Here is a 7,735-nt window from a genome sequence, read left to right as displayed (position 1 = left end):
ACACACACACACACACACACACACACACACACACACACACACACACACACAAACACACACATGTACACCCATGCACACATATGCACACACAAGTAGGCTTACAGTCACATGCATAATATAAATGAGCAGCAATATAAACAATAATAATCGTAAGCTAGATACACATTCAATGTAATTTTGATGCATGCTCTAAGGTCGTAAGTATACTGATACAAGATGGTTAAACTGAACATCGACATTCATGCAGATTTATCAATCCTACGTTGCTTTTTTTTGTAGTTGTTGTTTTTTGTTTTTCTAATCTGAAACTTAACTTAAAAAGTCAGGCAACATCATGCATTGAAAAATTTTAATTCGCGCTCCTGATTATTTTGTATATGATTTTTTTCGAATAGGGTTGGATTAAACATGTAGGAGGCCTAGGGCCTGCTTGGAAAGGGAGCCCCCCCCCCCCCTCCCCCTTTACAACGATCCCCCAATTACAGACACCACGAACTAGATACGTAAATCCTAATACATGTATAATATAGGACTAAATAGGAATGGTTTAGTTAGGAAACCGTGAACAGAGGCTGTTCTTCCAGTGCCATTGTAGTATGTAATGAATACACACGGAATGAAAATGAAAAGAACACAAGTTGTTCTTACCGAATTATGTATTTAAACAGAGAAACTCGGCTAAAAACAGGCGCATGGCAATATAATGAAAGCAGAGAAATTAAAAAATTTTAAAATCCCCTGTTTGGACAATTTTTATTGATGTTCTCCCTGTAAGGATATTACTGGAACACGTTGATCTAAGCGCAAAACAAAATAAATGTAAAATTTGCCATTTTTAGGGCCTCTCAAGTTTGGAAGTCACCAAACTTTGGCAGCCATTCTTTCACTAATTTTACCTCTGACACCAGGCAGAACAGTTTTCAAACATATGACCATAACAAAACGAAATGACAATATCGACCACCTACAGAGAAAAAAACAGACCACGATCTTCCGCATACGAACAGAACATATACAGCTCAACTTCCACTTGAACAGAATAAATCCAGAACTTCCCGTAATGTGTCCTTTGTGTGACTATACATATGAGACAGTGAAACATCACCTGTTTCACTGCACAGTTCTAAATGACATCAGAGCTAAACTTCTCCCTCCGAGACCTAACATTGACAACACACTCTACGGAACATTACAGCAACTGCAGTAAACCTGCACTTATCACTACATGGCATTGGGCAGAAAGACGAGAGCCCAGCTGTTGCTGGATCGATAACAACAACAACAACAACAACAGCAACAACAACAGCAACAACAACAACAGCAACAACAACAACGCTGTCTGTGTTAAAAACCACAGGGTGGGTGACCATTTCGGAAAAGTGTTCATCCTTCGGTGGCATCTCTTCGGAGAGGATTCAGGGAGGTTCGACTGCCTCACCCGCTACCCAAGGGAGGCGGTGGCCCTGGCGAAGAGCACGCTCTTCGGGGCTCCAAACATTTCGAACGGACAAGCTAACACACACACAACAACAACAGCAACAACCACAACAGCAACAACAACAACAACAACAACAACAACAACCTCTGACACCGGGCGATCCCGCCTCATTCAGCAGCAAATATCTCGACCTCTATTCAAGATGGGTGGGGGTTTTCTTCAGAGAAGTAAGCGAATGAGCAGGCTTTAAGATGATACCAACAACTTATGTCCAAAATTCAACGAGCGCCTGATTCCACCGCGTTGTGATACAAATATTTGGAAGTTCCTTCTCAGAAATCTCATTTAGAAAGAAAGCTAGAAGATATTGTTACCCCCCCCCCCCCCCCCCCCGGGGCGGTGCCACTGACTGAAGTGTCTTTGGGCCTAGGGGGGACATTTCTCGTTCATGCACAGTAGAATTGTAAATGGGCTGATTCATCAATGTCACGCTCATAACTGTGCCTGATCTACAACAGGGAACTGCTGCTTTTTCTTTCCTAATCGTTACTGTTGTCATTCTTCCTCTACTTCTTTTGTATGTTTGTCACTCTCTTGTGACCCGCTATTTCCGGGGTGCCTTGATAGTCGAAGCAGACTTTGTGCTGTTGAAGCTAGAGAGGTGAGCTGAGTAAGCCTTATTCCCTGTAAGGACTTCTCTGTTGACATCCACCCCTTGGCGCTCATATGACCTTATGCAGTTGCGAGCGCTGCAAAATCTCTACTAAAACTAAATCAGAAATTTGATTTAGAAGGAAAACTAGAAGGATATTGTCTTCACTTTCCCTGACGTAACTATACAGCAGGCCTGTACTTCCGTGACAGTTTATTATTATCTCTTGCCTCCGGGTCTGTGTCAGCGTGTCTTTGTCCTGGCAAACAAACAAACAAAAAAACAAACAAACAAACTTCATACTTCGTGTCGTGTATTTCAACGTGATGTCTCGCTTTTTTCCTAAAATAGAATCTCGGTTTTTCCATACACCCAAGTAATCGGAAATCGTTTGAGGAAAACCAAAAACGAAAACAGACGACGTCAATGCTGTCATCGATAGGCTCGTAGATGTTATGCCAAGAAGGCGCGGGTTCGATCCCCAAGTGGAGATGGTCTTAATATCTCACCGAACACATAAAATGTTATATCTGTCTGTCTGCGGGGTAAAGAATCCCATACATCATGGGCTAATTAGTCCTGACAAGCGTGGTCTGAAGCAGCCGGCCTCCTAATTATCTTAATCAGAGCTTGCCAGCCCTGGCCATATCGCCGACATGTGAGCCATTGAGTAATTGTAGTGGGCGGCAGTGAGGACCACCAGGATAGTAATACTAATAATGATAATAATAATAATAATAATAATAATAATAATAATAATAATAATAATAATAATAATAATAATAATAATAATAATAATAATAATAATAATAATAATAATAATAATGATAATAATAATAATAATGATAATGATAATAATAATAATAATAATAATAATAATAATAATAATAATGATAATAATAGCAATAGATAGCATTTATTGTATAGCGCAAATTCCTGCTCAACAGCAAGCTCTATGCGCTTCACAAAATATATTTTATTACCCCAGCAGACCTGAGAGCATTCTGAAACAACCTCAACTTCCTGGGAAGCATACAGTGTAAGCGGCCATGTTATAGGCGCTAAAACACTAACATACTGACAAGATCTTTCGCTGTCTGTGGCCGGATACCCATTTCCGCTTGGGTGAAGTGAGGAAAGTTCGTGTAGGGTGCCTTTCCTTTCCCAAGGAAACAACGTCGGGCCGCGGCTCGAACCCCCGACCACGCCACCTCACGATAACGAGTCCGGTTGCCTGACCACTAATAGCGATGGGTATTATTTAATGCCCAGCTTGTAAACACATCAAGGTAGGTGATACGAACATTTTAGCCTCGTTAAAGGTTGCGAAAGTGGGCTCTGGCGGTTTGTTTGTTTTTAAATGAAGAATTAGGGGGGGGGGGGTAGTTCAAAATGTCAAATGGTAGGCTGTATGTTTAGTGCTTCTTTCAACACTATAATTTGGTAAAATAAAAGGCGGGACTTCCAAGTTTGACTCCCGTCTCCAATGGGTTCGGGCCAAATGGGACATTCGTGTAAAGTGCCTTTCCTGAGGACACAACGTCGGAGCAGAGGCTCGAAACCCCCCCCCCCCCCCCAACCCCCCACCCCGCAATCTCACGACTTCTGGTAGAAAGGTTGACAAGCACATAATAAAAAATATCTGAATTCTAATGTAGAAAGGAGGGCGGAACTATAAACACGGCGCACACTCAACTTTCACGTACTTCTGTTCCACAGCGGCTCGGTTTTTCCACAAAAACAAATCCTAGCCTAAGACAGCCTACAGTTGGGAAATTTCCGGAGGAATATGTTTCTTATGTGTCACGACGCGGTGGAATCATGCTCTCGTTAGTTTTATGGGCATGTGGAGCTATTGGCTATTGGTATCACCGTAAAGCTTGTTTGTTTACCTTGCTTTTAATGATAAAAATACGCTAGTATCTTGAGTAGAAGTAGAATCTAGCGATATTTGCGATAGAAGGAGGTGGTGGGTCTCATTGTGTCAGAGGATACATTAGGGAAAAGATGGCCCACAAAGTTTGGTGACTTTCAAAGATTGATCGAGTCTACGAAAACTGCACATTTACATTTGTTGTTGTGTTTTTGGTCAGCATTTTTCAATAAATGTATATATTTTAACAGGACAAAACAGGTGCGAGACAAAAAAAATAGATAAAATCAAAATTTATTTCCTGATGTCGCCTGTTTGTCCTTTAGAAATATATACATTTATTGAGAACAACACTTTCCAAAAGCACAACAACACTTTCCAAAAGCACAACAACAAATGTAAATGTGCAGTTTCCGAGGACTCGATCAATCTTTGGAAGTCACCAAACTTTGCGGGCCATCTTCTCCCTGCTGTATGCCTCTGACACCATGAGACCTAGATCTGCCACCTTCAATCGCAAATATCACTACGTGGGTGTTGCCGATTTCTTCAATTTCGTTATTTTGACGAGCGCCTGATTTCACCATGATGCCTCACTCACATACATAATATCCTCAGTATGTTTAATGTTGGAAAGTCCCCACTCTGGTAGACCCCTCCTCCTCCTCCTCCTCCTCCTCCTCCTCCTTCCTCCCACTTGAGCTGAACCAATCACGAGTCTGCCGGAGAGTCTGCGCGACTCAAGGACTGTATAGTGCAGTATAATGTAGGCCTATGATGTAACAAAAACAAGGCCCCTTCCGTCTCAGCACCACAGCGCCCTTGCGCTTGCTCGGCAAATAACTAGATCTATTGTTATTGTTGTTGTTTGCTGTTGTTTGTGCGCGTCTATTTTTGTTTTCCCCATGACGCTGAGTGGGAGACATAAAAGTGCTCACACGGCGACGGGGAGAGTTCTGTTACAGAAGTTGTTCCTGATGAGTTGACTCTAGCTCTATCCATTATTTATTGCTCCGCGCCTGAAAAATTAACATTCTAATATCAGACCGGCGCTTGTGTGTCTTGTACGACGCTGGATCCTCTTCGCCTGAACTTCACAAGAGGTGAGTTCGATTTCTGCATTGGGAAGGTAATTTGTGTAGATCTAGAAGTAAGCTTCGTTTCTCAGTGACAGTTCAACATCTGTTAGATGAATGGGCTTGATAAATATCTGAAGAAGGGTGATAATATAATTCTCCGCTGTAATTGTCTAATGGTGTAAATCCGATGTTTATTGTTGTGGCTTTTTTTTGGGGGGGGGGAATTGTTTGTTTGTTTAGATTTCTTTCCCTGCTCCATTCGCCGCGGAAGAGAACAGCAGCAGCTTAAACATGAGAAACACAGAAGTTTTGACCCATACAAAAAGGATTTGTGTTAGAAAGTTGTGGAACCAAGCGCTCGTCAACTATTGAGTACATTGTGGAGTTATTGGTATCGATTAAAGCTGGTTCATTTGTTCTGCTTTTGATGAAAATTATACCCATCTATCTTCAATAGAAGTCGAGACATCTGTGATTGAAGTAGATGGAGATCGCCTAGTGTCAGCGATAAAATAATATGTGCACATTTACTTTTTTGTGTCTTTGATTAACGTTTTTTCGGTGAATTCCACTAAGAATTGTGTTTTTAAATGGACATAATAGATCGTGTTGAAAACAAAACCTGTACAAATTGTTCAATAGTCGGAGGAATGCTGGTTTCTTCCCTTGTATTAGTTTGTCTAGTGGCTGCTTTCCCCTGGATGCCACACAAAGTGTGTCTTGCATTCTACGTGAGTGACACTTTAGACTAAAGTAAACACGCAAATCATCAAAGTGAATCCAGACTTATAACATGGTGCCCTAGATTTATTTATTTTTACCCCAGACAATAGATCTATGCATTTAGATTTAGCTGACATTTTGCTTTTTTTTTGTGAGGTAAATGTAAGTTTTCTTGAACAAGTGTCTAAGGAAGTTACTGAGGATCAGATGGACAGACAGAGTCACCAATAATGAAGTGTTACGGAAAACATGTGCAAGACAGAGCTCAGTCAGAGATGAGGTTGGAAGAAGGCCGTGGCGTAGGATTGGACGCACTCTCATGAAGTCAGGTAGCTGCATAACAAGGAAAGTGTTAGATTGGAACCCACAGAGTTAAAGATCAAGGGGAAGACCACGTGGAACCTGGAGAAGAGTCACGGAAATTGATGTACAGAAAATAGGGAAGGCATGGAATAACATCAATGGGCAAGCCCAGGATACGGAAATTGGAAAGTGTTTGTTCGTGGCCTATACCCTGACACAGTTTGAGAAAGGCAATGATGATGACATACCCTGACACAGTTTGAGAAAGGCAATGATGATGACATACCCTGACACACGGTGAGAAAGGCAGTGATGATGAAGGGATTTTTACGTCACCATCGATACAATTTAGATCGTTTCAGAGATTGGCATCGACCCTACCTGACAGGGTCAACCCGGACTGAGAGGGATACAACGTCCTAGCAGAAGGACCGAATACTTACTTTACTTTACTTTTTCATCCTCTGTTGCCGTTAAGCGTCGAGGGTAGATGCAGTTTTCTATGGTAGGCCAGCTCCGCAGCTCTTTCAGTTGTAATGTGTTTTCTTAGGGTTTCCTTGACACCCTCGATCCACCTTTTGCGTGGCCTTCCTCTTCAAAGACCGAGTAAGTCGATAAAAATTCTCCCCATTTGGAAATTGAACCCAGGTCTACTGTGTCTATACTGTGTGCACTCACGTGCCCTCACGCCCACATTCGTGAGTAGGTGTGAATTCGCATGGGTAGACGAGGTCTTCAGAGGTGTGCTCACGTCATCATGCCCATTATAGAAAATGGTGAAATGGTATGAGTTTAACGCCCCTATCAACACTATAAGGTTATTTAAGAGGCGGGGCCTCCTAATTTAACGTCCGTCTCCGAAAGGACCAAGCCAAATGGGAAATTCGTTTAAAGTGCCCTTCCCAAGGACAAAACGTCGGACCGAGCTGAGGCTCGAACCCCCCGAATCCGCAATCTCAGGATTGCGAGTCCGGTAGCCTAACCCCTAGGCTACCGACACCACTGCCCATTATAGGCCTACGTGTATACGATATTACATTGTATAGCGACTTATGTGTATTGTTTTAGTTGTAGTAGAGGTTTTACGACGCTCGCAACTGCATTAAGGTCATATGAGTGCCAGAAGACTAGAGGTGTTACAAGAAAGTAACAGACATAAAAAGAAGAAGGGGAGATAAGGACGATAGATGTTTCGTAGGAAAGAAGAAGCAAACCACACCAGAGCACCCGCCAACCACCCACGTGTATTGTTTATAGCCACATAATATTATGTGTGTGCCTAAAGAAAGGTACCAAAAGTCGCCACAGACCATTTTGAGCTACAGGCTGATATGACAAAAAATCACTTTTTTTTAAAAAACCAAAATGTGTTTCCATTAAAAAATGACAGTTCCACCATTTTGTAACCATGCATTAAAAGAGTTTTCATAGATTAGATTTCTAAATATTTTGTTTTTAATTATTTTTATGGTAGATTATGTTTAAAAAAAAGATAATGAAAACTGCTTTTAAAAGGTGTTAAAATCTATTCTTGAAGCACGTTTTCTCTTCCCTACTATTTTTTACCTTTGAATTTTAATCATGATATTGAGGTCAACTGAATGCGGAATTGGAAATGAATTTTCCATGAATAAATACATTAGATTCAATTGAATCATCGTGGGGGG

The sequence above is a fragment of the Aplysia californica genome, unplaced genomic scaffold (assembly GCF_000002075.1).
Source record: "Aplysia californica isolate F4 #8 unplaced genomic scaffold, AplCal3.0 scaffold00513, whole genome shotgun sequence".
NCBI lineage: Eukaryota > Metazoa > Mollusca > Gastropoda > Aplysiida > Aplysiidae > Aplysia > Aplysia californica.
This window is presented reverse-complemented; position numbering follows the sequence as displayed.